The sequence below is a fragment of the Pleurodeles waltl genome, chromosome 2_1 (genome assembly GCF_031143425.1).
Source record: "Pleurodeles waltl isolate 20211129_DDA chromosome 2_1, aPleWal1.hap1.20221129, whole genome shotgun sequence".
Taxonomy (NCBI): domain Eukaryota; kingdom Metazoa; phylum Chordata; class Amphibia; order Caudata; family Salamandridae; genus Pleurodeles; species Pleurodeles waltl.
The window spans coordinates 787,546,108-787,561,998 of record NC_090438.1 but is presented as its reverse complement, the minus strand read 5'-3'; positions in this window follow the sequence as shown (position 1 = coordinate 787,561,998).

The window sequence follows — 15,891 nt, the reverse complement described above, 5'->3', positions numbered from 1 at the left end:
GTGGTGAGAGGCCAGCTAGGTAGAGGTAAATTGCCAGGACAGATTTGGCAGATTGATTACATTGGACCAATGCCAGTGAGCAGAGGGTGTCAGTATGCCTGCACCGTGGTAGACACTTACTCTGGTTATCTCATAGCCTTTCCCTGCAAGCGCGCAACTCAGCAGAGCACCCTGAAAACACTAGATCTGTTGATTCTGTACTATGGAGTGCCACTCCAGATTCAAAGTGATAACGCCAGCCACTTCAAGGGCAGACTAGTGCAGGACTATTGTGCACAACGCAATATTGAGTGGATTTTTCACATACCCTACTACCCACAAGCAGCGGGACTGATTGAGAGAATGAATGGGTTGCTGAAAGAACAATTGCGTAAACTGAATGATGGGACACTGAAGGGGTGGAGAGATAATTTGTATGATGCTTTGCAAATTTTGAACAACCGACCCCTAACAAATGCCGAGACACCTCTCATGAGGATGCTCACACCTGCTTTACAGATTAATCCGTTTACAACGAGCAATACCATTGTGTATTGGGAAACAGCTCCAGGAGCTTTGGCCCCATATCGAGCTACACCAGAATCTGCAGGACTTGACTTACATGCTTTACACATGCATCGATTGAAACCTAGAGACATCACTCTGATTGAAACTGGGGTGGGAATTCAGATTCCCCCTGAGCATTACGGTCTGATCGCCCCTCGATCTGGGCTTGCCTTGAGGGGCATCCAAGTTTTAGGAGGCGTGATAGATGCAGACTACCAAGGCGAGTTGAAAGTCATTCTCTTGAACAGTGGTGACACAGACCTAGTGGTGCAACCTGGTGATCGCGTTGCCCAAATTGTCATTATGCCGGTTTATGGAGGTGTTGTTAAGAAGGGGAGCGCCCCAGCTCTTCTCACTGTGAGAGGCAAAGGAGGGTTCGGATCTACTGACAAGAACCCAGGGGCCAAAGTGTGGATTGAATCCCCAAATAACCCTCCTCAACCCGCTGATGTCATCGCCACTGGACCAGACAATGTCCTGGTAGTTATGCGACCTGGTCAAGACAAATGGGAACATGTTCCCGCTGACAAATGCTATCTGCGAGAATGATAATACGTGTTTTGTCCTTTGTTCTTTTCAGATCATCCTGTGGAGTGCCTGTGCCATGAGTGTGGTGTATGGAGCCCGTTCGGGAGACTCCACCGGGGAGCGGGAGGGGCTCATAGCCCAAAAATTCAACCGTCAGCCGCAGATGCCAACGCTGCTGCATCAACCGAACAATGTTTGGATTCATCTAGCGCAGGAAGTGCTGAATATATCTCACTTCTGTATGAGTAACATGCAAAGCGTTCAAGATTTGATTACCACTTGTCTAGTGGCAGTGCCCACTCCTGCTGCTGTATTATTACACATCTTTAACAATACAAACCAGGATGGAATGGTGGATGTGAGTGACGTTCGCTCCCATCTGTCACTCTATGAGTACTGCCGTCATTGCCCGGAGGTGGGCAGGCGGTTGTGGAGGAACATGACATCTATACTCACGTTTAACATCTCAAGTGGGGATGTGTGCTATTCATTGACCTGTGATCCTATGAAAATAGGTAAATGTGCTCAGCTCAAATTGGAGAAAAGAGACAAAAACTTAACTGCTGCACAACGGACGTTGTGCCACTCACGGACTGACCTAACCTGTTTGAATGTAAATAATTCAATGTTTTGCCAACATGTGGTGCCTGCTGCCAGCCACATTCAAAATGTTAAGTTGCCTAAAGGTTGGCTCTTTTCTTGTGGTAATCTTTCTTTTACTTATATTCCAGCCAATCTAACCGGAGGGCCTTGTGCCTGGTCACGCTTAGGCTTTCTCATGTTTCCCATGGATACTGCTCTACACCCTCGCTATACCAGAGACACTATTCAATTACCTACGGACTGTGATTCTGAAATTTCATTGCTGTCCAAAACAGAATATGTTAGTTTAGCTAGTTCTATCGTAGGGGTGCCAGGACTTGCAGTATATAATACCAGAGTTATTAATAAACTTGCATGTTTAGTAGTCAAGAATATTAACTATACATCAGCTGCCTTAGCTGAGCTGTTATTAGATGTACAGGGAATTAGAAGAGCTGCTTTGCAGAATCGCGCTGCTATTGATTATTTACTGCTTAAACACAACCATGGCTGCAGTGATTTTGAAGGATTATGTTGCTTCAATTTATCCGACCACTCCATATCAATCAACTCCCACATAGAGGCCCTGCATAAGTTGGTGAAGGGGGTGCAGCAAGATGTTGACAAGGGGTGGTGGGATTGGGCTTTTGGATGGCTGCCTAATTTAGGCCAACTGCGTTATATCTTTGGTGTAATCATTATCATAACAGTTATTTTAATTTCATTATGTTGTTGTATTCAGTGTGTGCCTAATCTTCTATCTCAGTTTCGCCCAAGAGCATTGCCATTTCAGCTTATAGGATATACTTAGTTGTAAGTTGGCCAAATGGTCCAAGGGTGGAGATGTATTGCTACATACACTACGTAAATGTATTGCTACATACACTACGTGCATGCGGCAGCACTACGTGCAAGGTAAACAGTGGTGCAGAGTGTGGACCATTGGCCTCTGCTTTCATTGGCCTTCGCTTCCATTTTGGTTCACGACTCCATTTTGTCGAGTCTGGTTCGGTGCGTAAGGCACTGTTCTGTGTTTTTCCACAAGCTTCGGCAAGCTGAAGGGTGGGGTGTTTTTCTGCTCAACTTCGCTCCATCTGCCTGGTACGAAGGGCGCTATTTACATTCCACGAGCTATCAGTTAGAACAACAGGGGGATGCGCCTGTACACAAGGAGGAATGCAAGCTTCACCTTGGAGTCCTCTCCTGGGAACTTGGCCCGTTCTGAGGAGACGTCTCGAAGGGTGAACAAGGTACCGCCGATTGCACAATTTGTAAAGGAGGGGGTCTTTTTCTAGAAAAGACTCCTGGGCGTTAGTAAATACTATAAAAGTTGGGGGCCTAGATGGGCTGGTTTAGGAACTCTCTTCTGGGTTGGACGCAACGCCAGGAGGACTGATTGTCCCGAACAGAGGCTCCCTGTGTCAGCTGATTTGGGTTCCCCAGCTTTGTGTACGGCGGAGGGATGCAGACGCTCTTTTCGGTGAAGCTTTTCAATTTATTAAGTGTATTGTGTGTGCGCGCGTAATGTGTACTTATTCTTGCAGTCATTTTCATGCTATTGAGCATTGAAGTATATTGTGTGTGCGCGCGTAATATGCACTTACTCTTGCAGTCATTTTCATGCTATTGAGCATTGAGGTATATTGTGTGTGCTCGTATTATATGCACTTACTCTTGCAATTATTCACAGAGTGCTTATATCTTTATCATTATTCTCATGTTATTCTCCTGATGTATATATATATATATTAGTGTGGTTTAGTTTTGCTAGCTGAGAACTTGCCCCTTAAATAAACTTGATTATTCTACTTACGAAGGTGTTTGAGAGTGATTGCTTTACATGGTGCCTTAAAATATCCTGAAGTGCATAGTTTTGATATTCTGAAGAGTAAAGCAGCACACCCACCCAGCATAAGCCCTAAAAAAACTACCCAACCCCCACCCCTACTCCTACCCCTAACAACTAAACTACCCTGACACCCCCACCCATCCTAATAATGACCCCACTCCTAATAGCTAAACTATCCCAACACCCCCACCCACCCTAAGTGCTAAAAAATAAACCCACACTGACGCCTCACCCCACCCCTAAAAAATAACCAACACACACCCACTCTAAGCCTAAAAAACTGCCCAACCCCCACCCCACCCCTAAAAACTAAACAACCCCCCACCTGCCCTGAACCCTAAAAAGGACCCCTACCCATAATAGCTACACTACTCGACCCCTCCCCCACCCTAAGCCCTAACAAAAAAACTATCCTGACCCCCTCACTCCTGCCCCTAAAAAATAAACTACCCCATCCACCACCCCAAGCCCTAACAAAAAATACCCCAACCCCCACCCCACCTCTAAAAAAAAAATACTCAGTCCCCTCACACACCCTAAGCCCCAAATACTAAATTTCCCCATACCCCCACTCCCGCTCCTATAAAAACAAATCAGCACAACCCCAAGCCCTTAATCCACCCAAACCCTAAAAACTACCCGACAACTCTACCACAGCCCCACTTACCTCATCATGTCATCTTCTGCTTTCTGCCTTTTTCTGTGGCTTAACCATACATATGCATAGTTTGGCACATGCATGGTTAATTCACAGAAAAAGGCAGTAGTTGTTCCAGCAAGCATGGTTACGCTTGTATGGTATAGTGTGCATTGTTTAGTGGTTAAGAAAGTTTCCCAGGGAGCTGCTATTAACTCCCTGCTTGGTGAAAAATGCTGGCTCCTGCAGGATGTGGGGAGCTGGCTAGGACCACTAGGCCTTCAGGCTCCCCCTGCGGTCCTGTCACTTTCTCTATCGCTTGCATCCATAGTGGGATGAAAGAGAGAGAGAGAGAGAGAGAGAGATTGTCATTGCAATGGTCTCTCCATGCAATGACTTCAAAGATTCAAACTGGCAAGATGTTTGGTATGAATGTTATAGTTACATTACGATACAGAGCGGATCAGAGTCACTTCTGACCTATTGGTCACAGTCTTGTGCTGTCACTCAGAAGGCTGATGGTTCAAAGCCTTGTATTATGTTTATTTACTCGTTTGTTGACTGTTTAACCAGCCTAGGTTTGGAACATTCATGTTTCTTATTGCGTGCATGGTTTGACTGTCAAAGGTATGTCTGGAAGCATCACAGTAGGGAGTCATGTATGGCCTAAAGGTTAATGTCACAGACCCACAAACTGACAGTTGAGAGTTCTACTCCAGGTGTTCTGGTGGTCATTTTCCTCCTTTAATTGATTTTAAACTTCACTCTTTTTAATTCATAAATACATTCCATGTTCCAGACATATCTCATTCTAAGTATTTAATCCATCAATATCTAAACACTCTCTATCTCTCTCTTTTGTAATCGCTGTCTCTTTTAATCTCTTTCTATCTCTCACACACATACTCAGACCTTTACACACCCACTCACAGACACACTCAATCATGCACCCACTCACAGACACACTCAGACCTTTGTTCACCCACTCACAGCCACACTCAGATCCTCATGCACCCACTCACAAATCCACTCAGACTCCCAAAAACCCACTCACAGACCAACTGAAACCCTCATGTACCCACTCACAGATCTACACAGACACTGATGCACCCACTCACAGACCCACTAAGACACTGATGCACCCACCTTTACAGCCTTACAGACACTCCCACAGATATACTCACACCCAGATACAACCTGTCACAACTATTCTCACACCCAGGGAGACAGGCCACAGCCAACTCCAGCTGCTAAAGACTCAATCAATCAATCAAATTTCTTTAGCGCGCTACTCACCCGGTAGGGTCTCAAGGCGCTGGGGGTTGGGGGGGTGTTACTGGTCGAAGAGCCATGTTTTGAGACGCTTTCTGAAAGTTAGGAGGTCCTGGGTCCTGCGTAGGTTCGTGGGGAGGGAGTTCCAAGTTTTGGTGGCACGGTGGGAGAAGGATCTGCCACCGGAGGTGGTGCGTTTGATGCAGGGGACTGTTGCGAGGACGAGGTTGGCGGAGCGGAGCTGGCGGGTCAGGATGTGGAAGTTGATTTATTCGTTGAAGTAGGCTGGTCCGGTGTCGCGGAGGGCTTTGTGATCGTGGATTAGGATTTTGAAGACAATCCTTTTGTTGATGGGCAGCCAGTGTAGGGATCTGAGGTGGGTGGAGATGTGCTCGTGGCAAGGGAGGTTGAGGATAAGACGTGCAGCGGCTTTCTGGATGTGCTGGAGTTTTCTCTGAAGCTTGGCTGTGGTCCCTGTGTAGAGGGCATTGCCATAGTCCAGTCTGCTTCTGATGAGGGCCTTGGGTGACTGTTTTTCTGGTTTCTATTGGGATCCACTTGAAGGTCTTGCGTAGCAGGCAGAAGGTGTTGAAGCAGGATGATGATATGGCGTTGATTTGCTAAGTCATGGAGAGAGGCGAGTCAAGTATGATACTAAGATTGCGTGCGTGGGTGGTGGGTGTTGGGGGTGGTCCTAGGGTGGCAGGCCACCAACAGTCACTCCACGCTGTCTTGTTCAGTCCAAAGATGATGATCTCGGTTTTTCCTGAGTTCAGTTTGAGGTGGCTTGCTGTCACCCAGCTAGCGATGGCGAGGAGTCCGGCGTGTATGTTGTTCTTGATGGTAGATGGGTTCCTCGTGAGAGGGAAGATGAGCTGGGTGTCGCCAGCGTATGAAATGATGTTGAGGCCGTGGGGGCGGAGGATGCTGGCGAGTAGATATTGAAGAGGGTGGGGCTGAGTAAGGATCCTTGGGGGACCCCACAAATGGCCTTGGTGGCTTTAGACCAGAATGGAGGGAGGCAAACTCTTTGGGTTCTTTCAGAGAGGAAGGAGGTAAGCCAGTCCAGGGCTGTGTGGTGAATTCCGGCTTCGAAGAGGTGTGTGCAAAGGGTTTGGTGGCATACGGTGTTGAATGCTGCGGAGAGATCTAGAAGGATGACGGCGATGGTTTCACCCCAGTCTGGTCCTGATGTTGTCTGTGCAGGCGATGAGGGCTGTCACGGTGCTGTGGTTTTTGCGGAATCAAGACTGGGAGACGTGGAGTATGTTGTTGTCCTCCAGGAAGCGGGACAGTTGTTTGTTTACTATCTTCTCTATGACCTTTGCGGGGAAAGGGAGTAGAGAGATAGGTCGGTAGTTTGTGGGGTCTTTGGGGTCTGCTTTGGGAGTTTTGAGCAGGGCGTTGACTTCGGCGTGTTTCCAAATATCTGGAAAGGTTGCGGTCTTGAAGGAACTGTTGATGACAGCCCGGAGCTGGGGAGCGATGATTTGGCTAGCCTTGTTGAAAATGTGGTGGGGGGAGGGGTCTGGTGGGGAACCTGAGTGGATGGAGCTCATGGTTTTGCTGGTTTCTTCATCATTGGTAGGGTCCAGGTGTTCAGCACGTTGGTGCGGTAGGGTGTTGTGGGGTTGGCTGCGTCGGTGGTGGTGATGGTGGGTGGCGACGATATGAAGCTTTCGTGTATGTCTGCGATCTTGCGGTGGGAGTAGTTGGAGAGGGAGTTGCAGAGGTCTTGATAGTGCGGGGGTTGATGGCACAGGATTTGGGTTTGGTGAGTTCTTCAATGATGATGAAAAGTTCCTTGCTGTTGTGTGCATTATTCTCTATGCGTTCTTTGTAGAAGGATCATTTGGTGGTCCGGATGAGCTGGTGGTGTTTGCGCATGACTGATTTGAGGGTGGAGGAGTTGCTCACTGATGGTTCTATGCACCAGGCTTTCTCAATTTTCCGGCTTTCTCATTTGGAAGTCTGAAGTTCTGTGGTGAACCAGGGAGCTGTCTTGTTGGTGGGGGTGTTGTTGGGTTTTTGAGTGGGACGAGGGAGTTAGCGCATGCGTTGAGCCATCACGTGCATTTGAAGCTTGGGCGAGACTGTACACATTGTGGGATTGGGTGGTTAGGTAGGGTTGGCTGCAGTGTCTGGCTGCAGGCCAGGCCCTGCAGCCAACCCCAGTTGTGCACAGCCATAGGCCGTGCACTGCATGGGGTTGGGTTGTAGTAGGCAATGGCTGCAGGGTCTAGTTAGATTAACATATAGTAATCAAAATTACTTTACCTTAAAAAAAATTGAAATTCACTTAAAAATCTAAAGGTTACAGGGATGTTATAGGTAGGAACACATTTTAAATGTACAAAACCATAAAAATTCCCCCATTATAGTTAGAGTTATCTCAAGTAACTATAACTTATGCCCTAAGGTAACTATACCTTGCTTCTTCACCATACACTGCTAATTACCCCACAAATTATGGCACTCATGACACCTTTGATATCATTTATAATATCAATGTAATATTTGCAGTATCATTTTTTATATAAAAACTGTGCATATATATAGATATCTATATATCTATATATATATATATATATATATATACACACACATATAATATATATATATATATATACACTATATATAGAGAGAGAGAGATAGAGAGAGAGAACGAGAGAGAGAGAAAGAGATATGTATGTTATAATTTTTCATATTTAATAATTTTCAACTGTAGCCTTTGAAATGGGTCAAGAAGAGGAGCCCAATGCCCAAAGCAAATAGTGAACACCACATAAACAAAGAAATGGACAAATCACCTTAAGTAATCTCATAGTGCCAAAAGCAGCAGCCATCTTAGAATGTCCTAATTACTAATGGATCTCCATAAAATGCACATTACTTTGCAATAAATGTACATCATAATTAGCAATTTTCTGAATCAATAGAACTTAATATTACACAATAACAAAAATGCTCAATTTGTGTAGACGCTATGATATATAAAAATCAACCATATCAAATCAAACAGTTTCATGCATAAATCGAAATGAGAATATAGAGCAGTCTCTTTCAAAACAAATTCTGTGTGCACATAATATTAATTGTGATAAAGACAAAATGATTAATGAATGACAAAAGAATTCATAGGTACTAACTCATTGTGTAACAATAAAACCATTATGAACAAGTGAACATGTAAATTTAAAGACAATCAAGCCCCAGTGTTTAAATCCAACATTTAAAATAAAACATTTCGGGGGTCATTACAACATTGGCGGTAAAAGGCGCTTACCGCCGTGCAGAAGACCGCCAATACACCGCCGCGGTGGCATTCCGCCGCAGCTATTATGACACACATCTTGGAATCCGCCGAAATTCAGACACCCACACAACACCGCCACACCAAAGGTCAGTGATAAACTGGCGGAAACAAATCCTCCACCTCCACGCCAACAGAAACACGCCCATGCTATTACGACACACGAATCCACGCGGCGGTCTTTCAACCGCGGTATTCCATTGGTGGTACACACTCAAAATACACACACATCTCCAAAACACCGCCACATTGGACAATTCCAAATACACATACCTGATACACATACAAACACCACTCCCACACACCCAATACAATATAAAACACTCACCCACATCACCCACAAACCCCTACGACCACAAATTAGAGACAAAGGCGACAGAGAGAGAGCACAGAATAGACAACCCCACTACACAGAGGCACACAACACTATCACCCACACAAGATCCACGCACAAAACACCACACACCACTACACTCACCACAACCATCACCACATACACCACCCCACACATCACCCACACCACCCCATGGCACGCCAAAGACACCCCCGCTTCTCTGAGGAGGAGCTCAGGGTCATGGTGGAGGAAATCGTCCAGGTAGAGCCACAGCTATTTGGCTCACAGGTACAGCACACATCAATAGCCAGGAAGATGGAGTTATGGCACAGTATAGTGGACAGGGTTAACGCCGTGGGACAGCACCCAAGAAATAGGGAGGACATCAGGAAGAGGTGGAACGACCTTCAGGGGAAGGTGCGTTCAACTGTCTCCAGGCACAACATCGCGGTACAGCGGACTGGCGGCGGATCCCCACCTCCTCCCCCACAACTAACAACATGTGAGGAGCAAGTCTTGACCATCTTGCATCCTAAGGGCCTCGCAGAAGTCGGTGGAGGATGGGACACTGGTAAGCCAATTCTTAACTATCATATCCCCCACCCTACCTGCATGCTATCAAACCCCCCCTCCCCTATCACTACAACTCCTCACTAATGTACTAATATCACAAACCACCCATCCCAACACCAAGCCCTGCATGACACAACTAAGCATGGACACCCCTCACTAAAGCATGCCCACTGTACATACCCAGTACACCCCCCCAACTATCACCACACAACCCCACACACAGGAATGCTTGCACTGGGGTACACAAACACCCACCCATTGCACACCATGACACACACACGTGCAATAATCATGCTCTTATGCCCCTGCAGGAACCTGAAGGACCGTCACCACACCAGAGGGTCCAGACAACACCCCCAGAAGAGGCCCACAGTGACGAGAGCAGCTCTGCCCTACTGGATCCTGATGACCAGCCCGGACCATCGTGGGCCTCGGGACAGTTGGTTCCCCTTGCACAGGCACAGCCCAACACCGACCTTCCACCCTCTGGTAACACCAGCACAGCATCCACCCAGCGGGCCCAAATCTCCCTACCCAGGACAGGTCAATCAGCGGTGTGTCCACCACTACAGGGCACCCAGGGTAACCCACCACCCCAACAACAACAGGGACCTGGGGGCAGTGGTAGTGGGCACACGGTCTAGGGGACGGAGGCACAGGAACACAGGGGAACTGGGAGGGCTGCTGTGTGACAGGGGGCAGACAGGCCAAGGGAACCCACTCTCCACGAGGCCCTATCCTCCATCATGGGAGCATACCACCACTCCCAGGAGACGATGGTGACGGTCCTGGACAAGTAGCAGGAGACCCTGCGCCTGCAGGACGAACTGTATTTGGGGTTCAGGGAGGTGCTCAGGACCTTCAGCTCCGCCCTGCCCACCATCGAAGGGGTGCTGAAGGACATACAGCAGACCTTGAGGGACACCGTGGCACTCCAAGGGGCCTCTGACACTAGCCAGGACGATGAACTGCCCACCACCTCCGCCAGCGCTAGTGGACAGGACGCACCACCACAGGACCACCACACCAGCACCCCACCCCCTGCAGACGGACAACCACCACGCAAGCGGTCCCTGAGATCCAGGAAAAGGACAGAGCAAGATGGCAAGACCCCTGATTGTCCTCCCACTGTTCCACTTTGTTACCCTGTCCATACTTAAACTGCCCCAGCTCCACTTCCTATGCCTAGATGGGCAGTGCACCTGTGAGACTAATAGACTGGACTCTGCCATGGACATTCCTCCGCCATCACCCATCCTCACTTTACAACCCCCTCCCATTTCTGAGCACTTCAATAAACACCCTTGAAACACAAAACAATCTGGAGTCAGTCTGTGATTTAGTAAAAATGTATTAACAATGACAGTGTCATAATGGGTGTACCATTCTAAAGCTAACATACCTATGTCACACATCAGAAGCCCTTGAAGGATGCAAGCAGTTGACACGTAGGTAACCACACCTGTGAAACCGTAATGGAAGGGTACAACTCAGTTACCAAATAGTGAATTCAATTGAAAAACAGGATAGAGGTAGACCTGTGAAAGTTAATGTAATGCTAAAAATGAAAATGTTCTCACCTGTGTCTCACTGGAAATATTGCTGTATGACTGACTCCCTGTTGTCGTTGTCTTCTTCATCAGCTTCATCCTCATTACTGTCCACAGGCTCCACAGGCTCCATTGCTGCTACAACACCGTCATCTGGATCATCCTCCTGCAGAAAAGGCACCTGGCGTCGCAAAGCCAAATTATGGAGCATGGAGCAGGCGATGATGATGTTGCACACCTTCTTCGGTGAGTAGAATAGGGATCCACCTGTCATATGAAGGCACCTGAACCTGGCCTTCAGGAGGCCGAAGGTGCGTTCGATCACCCTCCTAGTACGCCCACGGGCCTCATTGTAGCGTTCCTCTGCCCTGGTCCTGGGATTCCTCACTGGGGTCAATAGCCACGAAAGGTTGGGGTAATCAGAGTCCCCCAATAGCCATACACGATGCCTCTGGAGTTGACCCATCATATCAGGGATGCTGCTATTCCGCAGGATGTAGGTGTCATGCACTGAGCCAGGGAACATAGCATTTACCTGCGAGATGTACTGGTCTGCCAAACATACCATCTGGACAATCATCGAATGATAACTCTTCCGGTTCCTGTACACCTGTTCACTCCTGTGGGGGGGGACCAGAGCTACATGGGTACCATCAATAGCACCTATGACGTTGGGGATATGTCCAAGGGCATAGAAGTCACCTTTCACTGTAGGCAAATCCCCCACCTGAGGGAAAATGATGTATCTCCTTACGTGTTTCAGCAGGGCAGACAACACTCTGGACAACATGTTGGAAAACATAGGCTGGGACATCCCTGATGCCATGGCCACAGTTGTCTGAAAAGAGCCACTTGCAAGGAAATGGAGCACTGACAGCACCTGCACGTCAGGGGGGATTCCAGTCAGATGGAAGATTGGTGAGATCAGGTCTGGCTCCAACTGGGTACATAGTTCCTGGATTGTGGCACGGTCAAAGCAGTAGGCTACGATGACATGTCGCTCTTCCATTGTCAACAGGTCCACCAGCGGTCGGTGCACCGGAGGATTCCGCCATCTTCTGATATGTCCCAGCAGACGGTGCCTACGAAGGACAACAGCGAAGAACCAGTCATTTTTCATCCAGGTATGTACCCAAGTCACACACAAGAATACACCACTCACAAAACCCTTCCTGTTGAGTGTAGGCCTAGCTATGTGTGACGCAGTAGTAAATGAAGCCATGTGGGCCCCTGAAATGGCGGGTGCCTGACCTCTAAAGTGGGACAGTGGGATTGTGTGGTAACAGCGCTGGCGTTGCACACCATCGCGGTAGGCGGTCGTAGACCGCGGAGCAATGCTGCATTGGTTAACATTGGACCCTATGGGTCCCAGGAGCCAATGAACAGGTGCGCTGGCGGTGATGATGCGCACCGCCGCGGACGTCACCGCCGCGGACGTCACCGCCATTTTCTATCTGTTCAATCACTAGATACCTGACCTTCGACAGGAGAGAACCTACACCGCAAGTGCTGCTGTGACCTCGGTCTGGAAGCGACGATGGCTGCTGCGTCTGTGGAAAAGGGCCCCTGCCTTCACTGCACAGGAGTTGGAGAAACTGGTAGATGGGGTCCTCCCCCAGTACACGCTACTCTACGGTCCTCCAGACCAACAGGTTAGTACACAGGAGCACGCTGTATGGGCTAGGCCTGGGTGGAGAGGGCTGGTTGGAAGAGGGAAGGGGGCAGAGTTCATAGAGCATTAATGCATGGGAATGAATGGGCCACATGGCCAGAGTAGGGAGGTGGCCACTCACAACGACGGTGCAGTTGGTAATGACTGTTCCTCTTTCCTTGTGCATGTCATGTAGGTCAGCGCCCACCAGAAGAGGGACATTTGGCGTGCCATCGCCAAGGAGGTCCAGACCCTGGGGGCCCACCAGAGACGCGGCACCCACTGCCATAAGAGATGGGAGGGCATTCGCCGCTGCAGCAAGAAGACGGCGGAGGCTCAGCTGGGGATGGCCTCCCAACGTGGGAGGGGTGCCCGTCGTACCATGACCCCCCTGATGTTCCGGATCCTGTTGGTGGCCTACCCGGAGTTGGATGGGCGCTTGAGGGCATCACAGCAGACACAAGGGGGTGAGTACAACCTCATTCTGCGGAATTTGCGCGCAGTGGAGGTGTCTGGGTGGGGGAGGTGGGCTGTGGGTGTCCCTAGGCCAGGGCGAGTTCGGTAGGCAAGGCCCCTCCGTAATGTAGGCCAATTGGCACTCTACCCCACCTCAGCAGAGTGCCAAGTCGAGGTATAGTTGCCTCTGTGGCATCCATGTGCGCCGATGTCCACCATTGCCATATAGGCTACAGTCACAACGGGGAAGGGGTCCCATGGGGACCCCTTCCCTTTTGCAAATAAGTTAACACCCATTTGAAATGGGTGCAAACTGCACTTGGTTTGCGACCACGTTCGCGGTCACAAAACAATCCTACATTGCACTGCGAGTCGCAATTAGGAAGGGACTACCCCTTCTTAATTTCGAGTCGCAAGCCCGTTTTGCGATTCATTAACCAGGTTACCACATCGCAAAGCTGGGTTTGTGCATCGCAAAGTGCTTTTTGCATGTCGCAAACAGCGAAATTAGCTGTTTGCGACATGCAAAAAGCTACCTACATGTGGCCCTAAATGTATTGGGGATGATGAATTTATATATATATTAAAGCTATTTTTACATGCCTTGATTTGTCTACATTGGAAAAGCAACATTCCTTATATGAACCTTTGCTTATACTAATATCAGTAATCGTATTGTGGCTTAGATTGTCTCTCAAATACCAACTTTTTCTATGTGATTTTGGGAGTTGAACCCACATATTTACTCAATGTCTCATCAGTATTCAGGACATGGCATTATTTTTAGAAATATTTCTGGCTGCTTTGGATTGATTATAAAAAGTGGTAATAAATCTTACATTGTCTTCTGTTTTGGCCTTAGATGTATTAATATTATCTGGATGCAGTAAACTCTCTCAAGAGGCCTGTTGAACTCTTCTTAATCAATGGTTTTCTGGGTGTAACTAATATTACAAGATATAGGTGGTCATTATGAACATGGAGGGAATCAAAACACCGCCGGTAAGTACCACCAACAGGCTGGCAGCCCGGATGGCCAAATAATGAAGCCCATGAGTACCAAGTAGCAGACAAGACACACACCCCAGCATTGGAGTGGCGACGAGGATTTAGGAGGCCTCCCACAGGCTGGTGGAAAGGTCCTACCCACTCACCAAATAATGAAGCTCAAGCCCGCCATCAGTTCTGGGATGGGAACCACCACGCAAAGCATGGTGGAAACGAACTAAATAAAAGGAAACACTCACCGGAGGTATACACAACACGCCGAAGTAGACATATAGAGAGAGTTGCAAATAATGCCACTGCTGCTCCTTGCCATATACCTCCACTACCGTGACGGCTGACGAAGACAATAATGGTAATTACCACAACCTAGTACACATGGGAAGAAAGGGCACAGTTACTCACCCACCCCACCCACCCTGCAATGCACTCCCAAGCCCTCACACCATACACACCAGAACAAGATGTACTTACCCGACACAAGGCAACAAAGCCCGGCACCAAAGTACACACATGTGCACACCACCCCCCCCACTATGAAATGATGAACAATGTCACCATGTTGTGCCAACAGCACCATCGGGAACCCGAACTTTAATAGAAGTAGAAGAATGTAATGTCCGAATAAGGCCACTGGCCAGTCCAAAACGAATACCCTGAAGGGCTCAAATAGGCCGGACTTGACTCCCACATGTGCACAGGGTACTCCACTGTAATGGGACATCAATGGGGCAGCCAGGCACCTCAGGGAATAGGGGCAGGGGGTGGCGGGGTTGGGGATTTATGTCTGGAAGGGGGGCTTGGGCTTACGTTTGGGAGGTGGAGGGGGCTTGGGCTTGCCCTTAGGAAGAGGGGGAGCGTGCTTGGACCGGGGGTGGCAGAGGGACCTGGGTCAACATGGGGCTTCTTTCTCCCTGGGGAAGGGGCAAGGGAATAGGAAGGGCGGACTGGGGCAGACTTGGGTGTGGAAGGAGTGGACTGGGCATGGAGATAGGTACGTTTAGGGACAAGACGGGGTGGGCCAGTGGGTTCAAACAGGTCAACACGGGAGTGAAAAAATTTCTTAGGGGCAGTTGGGGTGGATTTGGAGGAAGGTGTGGGAGTGGAGGTAGAGAGAGTGCTTGTACCAGGTGTAGATGTGCTGGACGTGGATGCAGGTGCCTGAACAGAATGCTTAAGTGTGGTGGATGTGTGTTGTGTGGGTGTCTGTGAACGTTTGAGTGCTTTGGGGGGCGGTGGACATAGTGGGACAAGACAGGCTGCCAGTGTACATGCTTGTTGTCTGGGTGTCTGCAGTTCTGGTAAGTGTGCTGCATGAGTCAATCAATGTAGTTGTGGTGAGTGCAGGTGTGGTGTCTGGGGTGGATGACTGGATGTCAGCTATTGTGGTGACTGCAAGAATGGGGTCAAAAGCAGTGACTGAGGGTGCAGTGCTTGTGGGTGGGCATGGTGAGGTGACAGACAGGGAGGCAGGAGAGGTGGACACACTGGGGGAAGTGGATGCTGTTGCGAATGCCTTTATAAGTTCGGGTGTGTGTTTGTCTGTAGTGGTAAGTGTGGTGCTTGTGTTTGTCTGTGTGCTTCTTGTGTGTTGG